Here is a 15,052-nt window from a genome sequence, read left to right on the forward strand (position 1 = left end):
TCATTTAATTAATTTCCGAGTTAGCACTGGCAGGTCAGCTATTGTTCCAATGCGTGGTCTCGGTGATACTGATCCCTTTATCGCGCAATAAAATGTACGTGCTGGGATTTTTTCATTCTATCAGTAATGGACATGCTGCAGTCGACAAGTTCTTCCAAATAGCCGAAAAACGACAAGGGTACAAATGTTAAATCAATATTTCAATAGTCGTTAGTCGCAGTTAATGTAATAATACGACTAGTTCGCATAGGAAAAAAACACAAGTTACAAAAATATATATATAAATGTTTCTATATATATCATTTTGACAAATAATATCTTCGATGTGTGTTTATGTATGAAAGAAATAATATCTCTCGATTACTCAATGGGGTTATAGATGTAAAAACATTGAGTTTAGAAGTAAAATTAAATAATTTAGAGAGAGAGAGAGAGAAAGAGAGAGAGAGAGAGAAAAGTAAGTGATTCACTAACAAGTTTTTAATTAAAAGATGAATAATTTTATAGAAACATTACCATGGCATTTTTATATATGCATAAAACTGACCAAATGTTACTTAAATTACATTCTACGAATATCATTTATATTCCTCGCTGTTGTTTAATTAAGAAATATCTTACACACATATACAAATATATTTTAACCCAATAAAAACTTCACTTCTCAATTTCTCTGTGGACATCGAATAAAATCGAATGTCATACGCTTGTGTCGAATGCTTACAAAAGAGGAGAGACATTGATTTAGAGATGCGGGTCATCTAACAAAAAAAAGGGAAAAAGAAAAATAACCATCTTGCGCCGGTCGAGTGGCGTTCTAAACAGCCTTTGACCTAGTTCTGCTGATTAACTGACATCCAATTAACAAATGCAACATCTATCATGTAATCTTGCATGCATCAAGTACCATCCTTGGTCATTAAAGATGTAAAATATTCCTTTATGTTCCCAGCAGTCACGTCTTATATTCCGGACGACGTGTGCAGAAAAGATATGCATGGAAGCTTTCATAATGCTCTAAATTTATACTTATTGTATCGTGTCAACTTTCTTTTCCTTGTTTGTTCAGAACTTAACTTTGAAATATAATAACTGAACATATTATCACTTTAATAAAAGCATGTCAGGTGAAATTACTAAAAATCGCCCTGAAATAATCTCGAGATTGCCATTAAAAAAGAAATGCCTTAATTCATGCAAAAAAACCCCCAATAAGAAGAAAAAGAAAGTATAAAATTACAAAATATAAAATTGCAAAAAAAAGAAGCCCACTTAATTTTGAACACAATATAGATATTTAGAAGACTTCATACCCCGAAGCCACAAGATTACCCGGGTCACCTCTCTTCCACCGTTGAAAAGATCGCGTGGCAATATCCAGACACACATATAGCGTCTTTAAACAAAATTCGCGGTAGAAAAACTCACAACTCTATATTTTTACATTTTCAAATAAATCACTGTATTTATCCGACAAGAAAGGTCACGACGTCGCGTCGAAGCCATGCAAGTATAGCGAATGCAACGGTGCGAAAAAAGCGGTAGAAAATGCAAATATCCTTCTGCATCCTGCCGCACACAACCCCTCGATGTTTATCCTATTAACTCCGTTTCCTTTTCGACGCTGTAGCACTCGTTTGTAGTATGATTTTTACAACTTTCAAGCCACTGAAGGTCGGTTCGATTTTCGCGTTTGACCAATGAGCAAACACACGAACGTTTGAGCACGATGGTAAAGTGCTCCATATTGGAAATAGGTCCAGTCTTTTGAAATATGGGCTAATATGCAGTAATGTTCGCGAGGCAGTTTTACTGACACAGATCAACTATTTAAAAATATTTTCGTATGTATTTTGAATGCATCGTTTATGAAAAAAGAATTTTCAAATTTAAGAAACAAAGCAGTATACTTCATTACATTATACTCCTCTATTTTTCCATCAAGTGTCACGTTGATCACAGCTAAATGTCTGTTTTTTATGTTGCAACTAGATATATTTATCTATAAATTATATCATAAATTCTATGGACTCCGATATGTGCGCGATGACGCAATATATTAAAGCGCTACACGGCTACAGGATCGATACGACACTTTTTAAGCAGCTGTGGAAAGAAACGCGAATTGCTTATACGAATTTTTATACTGCTATCCTGTTACAAAAGCCCGACAATTTATTTTACACCCTCATCAATCATGATAAAGACACACGTGCCAGTTCGAGCACACAATCGTGTAAAGAATAACTATATTGTACTGGTAATTATATACTAAAAAGACAGTTTATGATAATCCCCAAGGACAATGTTAAAAATAAATGTATCATCCATATCTAAAAAAGATGTAATAAAAAAAACATGCAGACAAAGGATAAACGTGAAACCAAGTCAAAAATACGTTATAGAAATAAACAAAATCATCGATATTTTAAAAATTAAAAAATAATTACTTTCTAATTATAAACAGTTTTTACATCAAACAGGTATATTAAAATTAATACTCATAATGTTTAACAATATTATAATAATTTTTAAATAAATACGCATTATTGTTTAATGATTATGTAATATATCTATTTATTCTATCGTGATAAATAAATTGTTAAATTGTAAAACACATTTAATAATTTTTATTGTATCACTTAATCTTTTCATTATCAAACATTTCTGACAATCTTAGTTTTTTAATCTTTTCAATGGCCATTTATACTTTTTGTATTAAGCCTGTCAAGATTAGTAAAAGAATTGTATACAGTTGAACCAAATGGAGGTTTTCTACCAATCTCATCTTTATTCTGTACTCTTATCCCAATTCGTTTTTTACAGTTTTTTACATGACATACAGGTGCTTTGGGGTTTAAAGATCTTTCCTAGCAAGATATAATAATCTTGTCACGCAGAACAAAGACGAGATCAAAACCATATCTTCCTAGCAAACGTACAAGTTATGCCGCGAAATTGCAGATATTATTTGCCATCTACAGACTTGATCGACGTTACGTTGCAATTACCTTCCACTAGTACTTCTGTCTCCCGACCTTCTCCTTAAACGCGAAGCAATAGAATCCCCCGCCCAGCTCATTTATCTACTTAAATGTGAAAATTCATAATCCTGCAAAGAGAAACTTTCCTCGTACGATTTTTCAGAAATAATACGTCGCAAAAGTAACTCAAATAATGCGAGCTTTTATCTCTGAAGCCATTAACTTTCGTTATTAATGATTTTACCCTCGATTATGCTCGCATTAATTTTGGAATGCTGAATATTTTAGTGAATCTGATAAAGGATTAATTTATCAACTTATTAATTGCAAATAAAGATAATGTTATTATTTACAACAATGAATGTAAAATATCTAATGCAAAAAAAAATAGGAACAATATAATCTTGACAATTATTTTTTAATATATTTTATAATATTAAGTGGATATTTCAATTTACTCGAATATTAAAACACTATTTCACTTATGGCTATTAGATTAATCAATTCTTATTTTTACTATCTATTTATGTTAATGTTCGTTCTGTAATACCCACAGTAATCCTGTGATAATGCCGTGGAAACCCTTTACTGATATATTTGTGACTGCAGAAAAATGCTATACGTATTTTAAACTGCACAGTCACCAGCGCGAAATGCATCGTCAGCGCTGCAACGACAATATAAGCAACAGCAATAAATACTTATGTTTGCGTTGCTACATGAGATGATACCGCAGATGCATTCTTCGCGTTCACGTCGTTAGCTCGCTCAAGCGTGCAGGTGCTACAGTGGCATTGTTGAGGTTTAATAATTACCACGTTACGATAATTAGTTCCGTAATAATCATCATTACAGAGGCACGAAATTCGAATACATATCTCTATTACTGTTTCCGAAATTTCAAAATACATTTATATATATATATATATAATAATTACTTAAGCATTACAAGAAAGTATTAAATTTATTTATTTAAATAATATTTCATGCTCTTTAATAATTAAAATTTTATTTTATATAAATGAAACAATTCCTGGAGAATTAAATTTATTATTTTATGGAATATTTTAGGTTTAAATTTAACAATAGAAATATTGGTTACATCGAACGGTACAGCGATCATATGAATGATACGCGTTTTATTAATTAAATTCACTAAAATTTATGAATTACTTTGTGAAATTTATATAAATCTTTCATCATTCAGTGCTTTGTATCTGGCGAGATTTATGTATATAAAATATTTAACGCACAACTAAAAATGTAATAGGTATTTGATTCTCACGTATATAAAGCGCAATATAAGTAATATATCAAAAGATAAAAAATTAAATTATAAAAAAAATATATTTAAAAATGTAATGCACACATAAAAGTGCACCTAAAATTTGAATGGTGAGAAAAATATAGACCAATGGTGTTTATATAATTTTAAGTGATATCAAAGTTTTAAAAATAAAAATAATAAAAATTGAATCAAATAAAATATCAACGAACCAAAAACAAAAGTTTATCGCAATTTATGCATCATTTTATATAAATTCGCTTTAGAATTTCGCTTCATTTATCTTTGAAAAACAGATATTCTTCATTGATTATTTTTTATCATTATATAAGTATACCGAGAGTTTGCTACAAATATTCCATCCCTCTGTAAAATCACTACTTTATTATTCTTGCGGGTGGTACCTCATTCCCAGGCTTTCGACTTCTAAGAACAAATGCAAAAGCAGTCAGTAGCAGGAGTGTTCGAAGAAGCAATAAACCGCGTACAGAAAGTGACAAAAATAAAAGCTGAATAAATGTTGGTTCAACTCTTTGGCGAGCGCTGCCGACCGAGCTCCGAGACGCGACTCTTGCATTTTCTCATCTTTTTCAAGCAACGAATATTCAAACTTTAATCCTTGCATCAAAATAACCGTTCTAATAACAGTGAATAAGGAGGTTTACTTATCAGATTATTTGCACTCGTGATGCTTAAAAACATCGCAGATCAACACATACATTCTTCAAATTTCCTTTATCTTCCTTTGATTGATCCCTTATTGAATAGATTTCACATATATCTACCGTCCATTTACTATACAAATATTACAGGGGTAACTCTCTTACGTCCACGCATTTAGGGACTGCTATCTATTCTCAATGACACATTGGAATCGATCACAATATCAACAACCATACCGATATATCGATCAATAGTTCACTATATTAACGCTATACATTACGATGCGTTTGCACATATGAAAACGCGTATTTTAAAGATTACGTATATCACCGGATTTAATATATTAATCCCTTTCTCTACTATCGCTTCAAATGATATATGAAAGCTTTAACAGTCAAGCTAAACTGGAAGATACTCTTTCGCAGCTACTTATAATTGATATCATATTTTCTGTAATCTCAAAGATATATAATATTTAAAAAAAATTATAATTAAAACTAAACTTTGCCATTTTTTTACAATACAAAGTATTGTAAAGAACGTAGTGATTACACCGCTTTTTAAAAGCTTTATCCTCTTCTTGTTAAAATTTAAATATACTTCAAAAATTGCTCTAACCAAGAAAAGAAACAATAACTTAATCTGGCATATAATCTTCATCATTGATACTATGAAAAAAAATTTATTTCTCAATATTTCAAATAAAAAAGCAAATGAAAAACATTTTATTATATACATGTATTTTTGTCATAAATATATCTTTTTATATTATGACATAAATTGTGATATGTCATATCTCTCATTTTCCATGTTTAATAAAAGCTTAAAATTTTGCATGAAAGAATAGAAAAAGTCTATTACGCAGAGAGTTAAAATTAGATCTTTCATTTACTATTTTTCCATCAAACCAAAAGTCCGATGTCAATTTTAGCTTTGTAATACTAATCGCGTTGCCTACTCTCTCTCAATTTCAAACAAAAAGTTAGTCATCAAAAAATGACTTGTATTTCGAAACCTCTCAATAGAGTGTAAACGCATATTAACGATGTTGTACCTCTCTCGACGATGCATGAAATTCAACCCTGAAATCGCGTTACGGCATGATTAATTTAATCAACTTTGTCTATCAACACATTTACGCTAACTACCGACGACAAGGGATCGTTAGATCTGACAACAAGGAACCACCCGGCTTTAATTAACGACTATTATACTTTTTTTACCATAACGATAAAAACTGGAGCAATCATTGCAATGTAACCTTGGATCTAACCCTTAGAGATCGCGGATGTCACTTCTCTCGGATGATGCAATAGATAAGACGTGTCGCAGATCAGACTCGTATTTCTTATAACACGTATATCACGCGATATACCATTTAAGATAGTGTAAAACACCATAGATATAAAAATGTTACCATTACTTTTTATATATCAAACTTCCTTTTCTCTTTCCATCGGATAAATCAAGTAAATATTCGTACGGAAACATTCGTAGAGAACATTGAGAAACTAAACATTACGTTCCTTGAAATTGTTTTAGATCAATAAAAATTATGATAATACCCAAATAGATGTTTAACAAAAAATTTTTCTTTTTTAATAAAAAAATATCTAAAAGAGAGAGTTTTCGCTCGTATATGTATATAATGAGTACATGTATGTAAGTGTCTGCAGTGTATTGAACTCGGGTCTGTGGGTTTGCTATTATAGGCTCAAACTGACTGTGCGGATCAGTCATCCCTGCGGGAGGTAAGTAATCATAAAACGAGACTTTTAACATTGCTACATTTTCGCGTTTGAAACACAATTTCACATTTTCCCTTTAACCCGGTCGGTGTAATGGTCTTGTTTGTTGATGGTTTTTACGCGAATAATAAGCACCAGCATGCAACACTTTTACACATTTTTCAAAATGCCTGCCAGACCTTTGTGCCGCGAGCGCGGCTTTGTGACTCTGGGAAAATTATTTCAGCCGTCAGTTGCTCAATCATTATTATTTATCCCATCCCCTTTGTTGTCGTCAGTAGTTATGGCTGACGTTTCATTGGTTGGTTGACTAGCAATTAATATTATTAATTCTCTGGATGTCACCTCTCTGTCGAAGGCGCATATTATAATGTAAAAAAATGCAGCCGCTTAAATTAATTCTTTCTTGATACCTAGATTTTTTACTGGGCATGTTCTTTCTCAAAAATATTTTACTCGGTATTTAATTTTATGTACTTTCGCATAATAATTATATATAATTTATCGATCAATGATACAAATATCATTGACGACTATACAATAAATCCAATAAATATACAATAAATGTTAAACATCAATCTTAAATGAGCTCTATCTTTCTCTCTCTTTCTCCACTTTCCATTTTCTATTTATTTTTCTAAACTGCACAATCAAGGATAATTTATATCTAGCCTTTGTATCAACCTGTCATGTGTTTCGCTTGACACGAAGATCATTAATTAACAACGTTAACCGCAGTTGTTGCCGAAGATAGGTGATTTATTACGACAGAAGTAACGCGAATATAAAACCACTATTCTTAGGCAAGCTCTCTTTCTGAACTATTTTCCAAAGTATTTCCAAATAGAATAATGTGTAATTTCCTTTTTTCTAGCATAATAAATACAAAATCTCTTTTTATTAGCAATAAGATTTTAAAATATTATAAATTATAAGATTAGATCCAATTATATTTCTGTTATAAAACTATCAAGATTATAACTAGTAAAATAATTAATTTTATTAACAAGAAATATTGACATATTCCGATCATTACTCATATATGCCTATATGCATTTTACTTCAAAAAGATATCGAACATTAAACAAGTAAGAGATAAAATTCAGAAGAAAGGAAATCTGTTCACCAACCAGCTAGATAATTCTCCAAAATAATGTTCTGAAAAGATAGTCAGGCTTGTCAGCATTCACTGTATCTTTAGTAATTTCGTCCTTTGTCTTGAAGAGCAGTAGCTCTCGACTACGTACGTGACTTGTTCCTTGATTAACTCTGTTAATTGTTACAAAGGCATCACAGTTCCATAAAATAACGATAATCAAAAAGGACTAATGAAACAAACGCGTTGAAACAATGGGAGCTTAACTGTCAAAGATATTTAGAGAATTATTTAAATCTTATTTTTAGAAGCCTTTATTAAATCTTCTGTAATGATAAATGTGCACATGTATTCATTGCATTTTGAATAGATTTTTAAAAAACCGTACAATCAATAACTGTATAATATGTACAATGTATTGTACATTATTCTACAACTTTATTTAAAAATTTGTTTATCGTTCATTGTGCTTTTAAAAGATAAAAAATTTGCATGTGCGGAAAAGCATAGTGCATAATTCTACATTTTTTAAGTATTATTTATGGTTGAATAACGAACAAGCAAGATGAAACATAATAACGAAGCTACATTGTAACACGCAATAGAATCAATTTCATTAATCAAACATGCCTTCGTTCGATGACAAATAATTTCGCATAAGCGTGCTTCACCACTACAAACCGTTTAATATTCTCTTATACGGCTCTTTCATTTTGTCATTAATTCGCGCGATATATAATTTCAAAATTATTAATTAATGTCATAAAATGATAACAGAAGGCGATAGCAAATAACCGATTTGTCAATTTCAAGAATATGAACAACTTTCACCCCTAAATATACTTTCCAATTTTATTCAACAAGACAATAATTTATTAAAAAATCATTCATTTAATTATGCAAAATGCTTTTTAAGATTTTTAATAATAATTTTTTAAAACAATTTGTAATTTTTATAAATTTATCCATATTCCGTAACAAAAAAATTACAGAAAAAAAAGAGTAATAATATATGTATTAGATAAAAAGGGTTTTGTAAAATTATCATTTTACATTATAAACTGAATATAACATTTACTTTGTAAAATTTGCAAATATACATAAAGCTCAGAAATAAACTAACTCAAAATTAATATTCGTACACATATACACATTCATTTTTTTATTTCACATTTTTTCAGGAAATATCTTACGATCCCGATTTTGGACCCCAAAATCGAGCTGTCGCACCATTAGGCCAATCAACTCTGACAGCGGCCACTCAAGCTTCATTTATTTAAGCACTTTGAGCCCTGTCCTTGCCCTTCGGTTCGTTGGCGTATGTGGCTTGATAGTTAATTAACAATTTTTGTCGCTTAAATGTCCTTAGATCCTAAAGGACGACAATTTATACACCATTAATAGTAAATATTCAGCTGCCGTGTAATCATTAAAATCTTCTATGTGAGCATTACCGTCAATTATCAGTTAAAATTTTTACAAACAAGTAAACTTCACATTTTCAATTTAATAAATTTAGATAAATAATATATAAAAAATATAAAAATTTGTTCAAGTGAACACAACACATCAGAATAATTTACAAGATATTGTACAGCACAATTCAAACGTTTTTGAATATTAACAGTTAATAAGTATTACGTTTTAAAGTGATTAGTAAATAGTACAGAAATATGTTTATGCAATACGAAATGCACAATAACATATTACAAAATTATTACGCCGGATAGAATAATAATACTGATAATAGATACTAACAAGACCGAACGTGAATCCCACTCGTCCGTTTTGCCGCATTCACGTTTAATCTAGAAAGTTTAGTGGGTCACAAGTAAATATCATCAGGGATGTGTCGAACCATATAACCGAGTGGCAACTCGGACTTATAACCACAAAATGCGCAATTAAAGTCGCTTTGACTGTGCTAAATGAAGGATTAAACTGTTCGCCCTTAATAATGTAGTGCGGAGGTAAATCCTTTCCGCTTGCTTTCCATTGGTCTAGCTTTATTCAAATTAGTGTATGAATTTCTTGCACAAATAATCAATGCAATGGAACAGCGCACAAATTATCGTCAATTATAAGCGATATGTTTATTATCATTATCCATTAAAATAATAACCTTGTTAGAACAGTAATTATCGCGAGAAAAGGGAAGGAGGGCAGTGAGTGGAAGGAAAGAGAGAGATAGAGAGAGAGAGAGAGAGAGAGAGAGAGAGAGAGAGAGAGAGAAATATTACTCTATAATATTTAGAGACCAGCAAGTATTTTTATCCTTATAAATAATTGTAATATACAAGTAATAGTTGCAAAGTCGCTTATCATGTGATTGTGCGTAAAATTTATATTAATCATCCGATTACGTAGAATTTATGACATGATTATTCTAAAAATAACGTAAATAAATGCTTAATTAATATATTAATTAAGAATTAAGCAAAAAAATTATTAAAATTTCGAGAACTTTGAAATGTATGTATCATAAGAGAGTTGAACATAAAACAATACAAAACTGTTATTCTTTGCTTGAAAAATAAATCATCATTGGCATCGATTTTGTAACATCTCACATTTTGCATTCTCGTGATTTAATTAAGCCGAATGCTTTTCTTTCGAAGTGTGCAGCGTCGTACGCACAAGAGTTCCACATTAAATAGAACACGAATCGATAAGCGATTGTGTCCCACTGCCAAGTCTTGAACAAGATTATCGAAACAGTGATAATTAACATTTAAATGTTTTCGTATACACTCTGTTATCTTCACGTTAATGGAAAATTGACCGCCCTGATTCTGTAACTCTTAACGACAGTATTGTTATTGTTGTAATGTGCAGATGAAATATGGTAAAAAAGCTGCGCGCTGACAATATAATGATAACGACCCCGTTAAGAGTTGCAGAATAGGAATGCTTGATCACTTTTTCCTTTCAAACAACATATTTCATGTGCTACTAACACACGTTTATTAAAACTTCTTAGCAATGTTATTGCACATATCAGAAAACAAAAAGATTTCAAAACCTTGTGTGCGAATAAGCAATTGTTAGTACTACATTATGTTCTTATTAATTATCGTAACTAAAATAACGATAAAATGTTTAAGCGAGTATTGTATGTAAAAAGTCCACTTAAAACATACATACTTATATGTTCAAGTCCTTCAGATTTTTTTAAAGCTATTTAGTCTTAAATAAATTCTTTAAAATCATTTTGCGATTGTTACCTTCCTGATTATTTACTGAAATAACATCATTAGATACGAAAATTCCTTAATAACAACATCTAAAAGATACTTTTCAGTTAAACTCTTAAAATCGAATAATTAACAGAAATCAAGTAGCAGTGAATCGATTAGTTTATAGATTCTACAACATTAGGAACAGCTTCATAAAATTATTCTTTTTGGCTGTCTCACATTTTCGCGTACAAATTATTTTTTAACACTTTCAATACTATATATTATGATAAATTCCTTAAACAAAATACGTAGTGATATAATATTTGATATTTTATTGATATAATTTATATTTTAACAGTTTTCATATCATCAATAAGATTTTAATCTTTTGTAATTGCCTTTGAATTGTTCCATTATAAATATGCCCGCATCTCAATTGCAGTGTAGTGTATCACTCAGCGATTTCATGCAAGCTTTCTAAATTAAATGCACTAAAACTCGATTGTTTACACATCTATATTCTATTGTCCAATTGTCAAATTAATAACAACGTGCAATGCAAAGAAATTCGCTTAATTGGCATTATACTTCTTAATTTTATTCCTTTTCTCAAAATATACAATATAAAAGTAAAAACAAATTAAGTTAAATATAGTTAGCACAATTAAATTTAACATAAAAGATCGATTTATTCTTAATAATATATTTTTTCAAGATTCAGAGATAAAGAGTTGTTTTAAGAACATCGTCCGCAAAACACATTGCGGTATTACCTGATAAATACTTCCGAATTACGATCTCTCAACTTGTTTCCCTGTACATAATTAACGACGCTTAAGTCAAAATCGATAACTTTTCATCATTTATTAATGAAACCGCTTCTAACTTCTCTAAGTAAAACCGCAAGTCACATCGTTCATTTATTTTACACATTCCGCAGAACCACAAGGCCAGTTCTCCTCCCTACATACCTAAACTTAGTTACGTCAACCGTCCGGCGTCGATTTAACCATTCGCACACTAGTCGTCTCTTCCTCGAGACATGAATAATCCTCATGTGTTTCCCGATATATGTAAGTCGACAATTTTCTCACAAATAAATCGACTCACCCTTCATCGTGTGACAGTTCGCCGAATCCTTGTCACGAAGGAATTACCAATAAACACTCTTCGACTCTCGAACACGTATGTGACATCCGTAGCCGTCGCTCCGGCAAAGTCGGACAAGTGATCGATAGTCAGACGAAAAATTTCAGCAAAGTCCTCAGAAAAATACGGAAAAGAATTTTCTACGTCGCGAGTTTCGTTGCGCGATTCGCGAGATAAAGATTAACAGACGAAGATAGGAAGAAGAACCGAGATGCCTTTCCGCGGAGAGACGCGCAGTGGCCAGTCGCGAAACGCGTACCAAACCCAACTGAAGAGCGACGATACTGTCCCCATGACCGCACCCCCGCCCCCGATTAAAACCACCCGCGCACGCGTTTCACCCCGAAACTCCGGAGTACAGTTCTGCGTCTTCGGGGCACCACCTCTCCGTATCATCCCGGCGTATGGTACCGGAGTGTCTTATGTGGATCACGATTGATCCCGTACATCGTAGGGGAAGCCACGACCCCATGATTTCCCTGCGAGACATGAGAATCGCACGAAAAACAATTAATTCGCGGAATATATCCGAATATTTGGCAGAAGAATATCAGCCGGAAACCGATATTTTTCAGATATGTATAATAAATGATCTGTTGGATGAGACACAGTGAAATATATACACATATGACAATCATCCCTTTTTTCATCCTGTTAAAGCATTTCAGAAATTTTCTTTGTACAGTATTGTTCATATAAAAGTATGTATATTCATATATATATATACGTATAATATATAGGGGGAGAAAGAGAAAGACAAAAATAATTATCCTAAAAATATTTTATCCATCTAAAAAACAAAAGAATTCATAGAGATATTTTTGTATAAGTCTAAACTTATACATTTTTTGACGTGTATGTTTTTCTTTTAATATCATTAAAAAGAATATCTCAAATAAAATTCTAAATTATACATAGTAAAAAAATATATGTATACAAAGAAACCAATATATATAATTTTACTTTTTTTTTCGTCTAAAATTTATATTAAAATATCTGTTCAATGGCTGTATGTGTGCAATGGACTATACTATCTTATAAGAAAATTGCCTCTCTTAAATTTTTATAAATTTCAAATACATTAAAAAGCAGTTTAAAATAAGCAACATAAAAGAGATGACTTTTTTATGTAAAAACTATTAAATCATAAAATTAAAAACATCTTCATATATAATGCTGATTAAATTTCACGATTGTGAAAAGGAATTGTGCATATTAAAAGAAATTATTTTAAACAAAATGTTTGTCTCGTGTTAAAATTTCATAAACATGTATTTTAACTTCTACAAAAACAAAATTTTTTAACGATATACGTATCGCAAGAGATCGCACTTTGTTAAATATGTATAACTGAATATATATATTACATTGTATGCTAATCTTTCCTTAATTATTTATTTGTATTGACTATTGAAATAAGTCGCGACGTATTACGCGACGTTTAATATGATTTTGTGGTACATTATCACGTTAATTAATTTCCGTAATAATACTGTTGATGACAGTATAAATTTCTATAAATTTCGATATTTGCTCCAACTATTCGCGTCACAATAACTTCTGTACGTGAGTTCGTACTTATGTTTCTCAAGGGAGGCTGTATAACGCGTTAACGCGTTAACTCACATAGTTAGAATATACATCCTTGAGGATTACTCCACTAGACAATGTCTACCCCATGCAACGAAGGAACAGTCAGAAATTCGAGCAAGAAGCATCGTCGGAGAATACAATGTAAAACAATGATAATGCCGACACGAGTAAGCTATCGTAAGTCTTTGTCTAAAAGATCAATGAAATTGATGTCCACTTTAATTTACTTGCAAATAATTTTTTACTAATACAATATGGTTACACAAACATCGAAATTTTTCTTTGACAATGTTTTAACAAATTTAAAGATAACAAAAAAAATAAATCTTAATAAATGTAAACGTGAATACTCATATGGTAGTTTTGTCAAATTAAAATCTCAAATCTTACAGATTACCTAGAGGTAATTTGGTAAATATCCCATGATGGTAAACAAGTTATAATAATAAAAATCCATGCTATCTGGTAGAAGCATTGTTCAAAGCTACGTCGAGGGATAACAGTATGGCTTATATAATAGTATCATTTATATGCCTCGACAGGACGATAGAGTTCTCGTACGGAAAATTGCAATGCCTATCTGCGAGACTGTTTGGAAGGGGCAAGCAGAATGAAAAGAACCAACATCGATCCATACCGGTTGGATAACTACATTGCTCTACGCTGTTGTACGTCCACAATGTGAAGAACTACGAAAAATCGTCGATGCGTCTAGAGATTTTATCTCCTACATAATTCACAGAATTCCAAAAAGGATGTACCATCGTTTCTTCAAAAGCTTTTGTTTTCGACATCGTAACGCACTTGTCACTCTCACGATGGCCGGGAAAATACGACTTCTACAAAAGCAGGCTTTGCAGTACAATTTACGGGTCATTGCATTTAGAACATCAAAACCGTGTTTGATTTTGAAGCCGATTGGAGAGTAGGCAAAAAATAAACGTAAAGCCATTTACGTAAATATTGGATACCAAGATAGAGAATACGAAATCAGGACAGACTTATGAATTACTTTGTAAAAAGATGCAAAAATAATATTTTTATCTATAAATAGTAATATTCTATTTTCTATTAATATGTATGCATGTGTTTTATTTAAAATTTATTGTTTGTAAACCATTTTAATTCTTAGCAAAATACTGTAACATACGTTGTAAGTATACAGAGTAAAAAATTAATTTTATGACAACAATCATCATAACGCATTAAATAATACTATATCGATTTTTTTTTTGTTTTCGATGATTGACATCATAAATTCTTTATCAATTCTGCTAATAAACCACATTAGTCTAAACATTGACACGGGCTCGTATTTCTGGTTAACGATCGTATAATCCATGTATCCAAATTGC

The 15,052-nt window shown here is 31.1% G+C and overlaps 1 protein-coding gene across 5 annotated transcripts in view; it reads right to left on the reverse strand.

The window, feature by feature from the left end:
• Nucleotides 1-12,354, reverse strand: part of LOC112455680 (glutamate receptor ionotropic, NMDA 2B) — a 159,671-nt gene extending 147,317 nt beyond the window's left edge. For all 5 annotated transcript variants that reach the window (XR_003040884.1, XM_025017765.1, XM_025017764.1 and 2 more), the window contains exon 1: nucleotides 12,066-12,354. The gene's annotated coding sequence lies outside the window, so the exon portion shown is untranslated. The remainder of the gene's footprint in view (nucleotides 1-12,065) is intronic.
• Nucleotides 12,355-15,052: the final 2,698 nt, after the last annotated feature.

The sequence above is a fragment of the Temnothorax curvispinosus genome, unplaced genomic scaffold (assembly GCF_003070985.1).
Source record: "Temnothorax curvispinosus isolate PA1 unplaced genomic scaffold, ASM307098v1 QBEX01006321.1, whole genome shotgun sequence".
NCBI lineage: Eukaryota > Metazoa > Arthropoda > Insecta > Hymenoptera > Formicidae > Temnothorax > Temnothorax curvispinosus.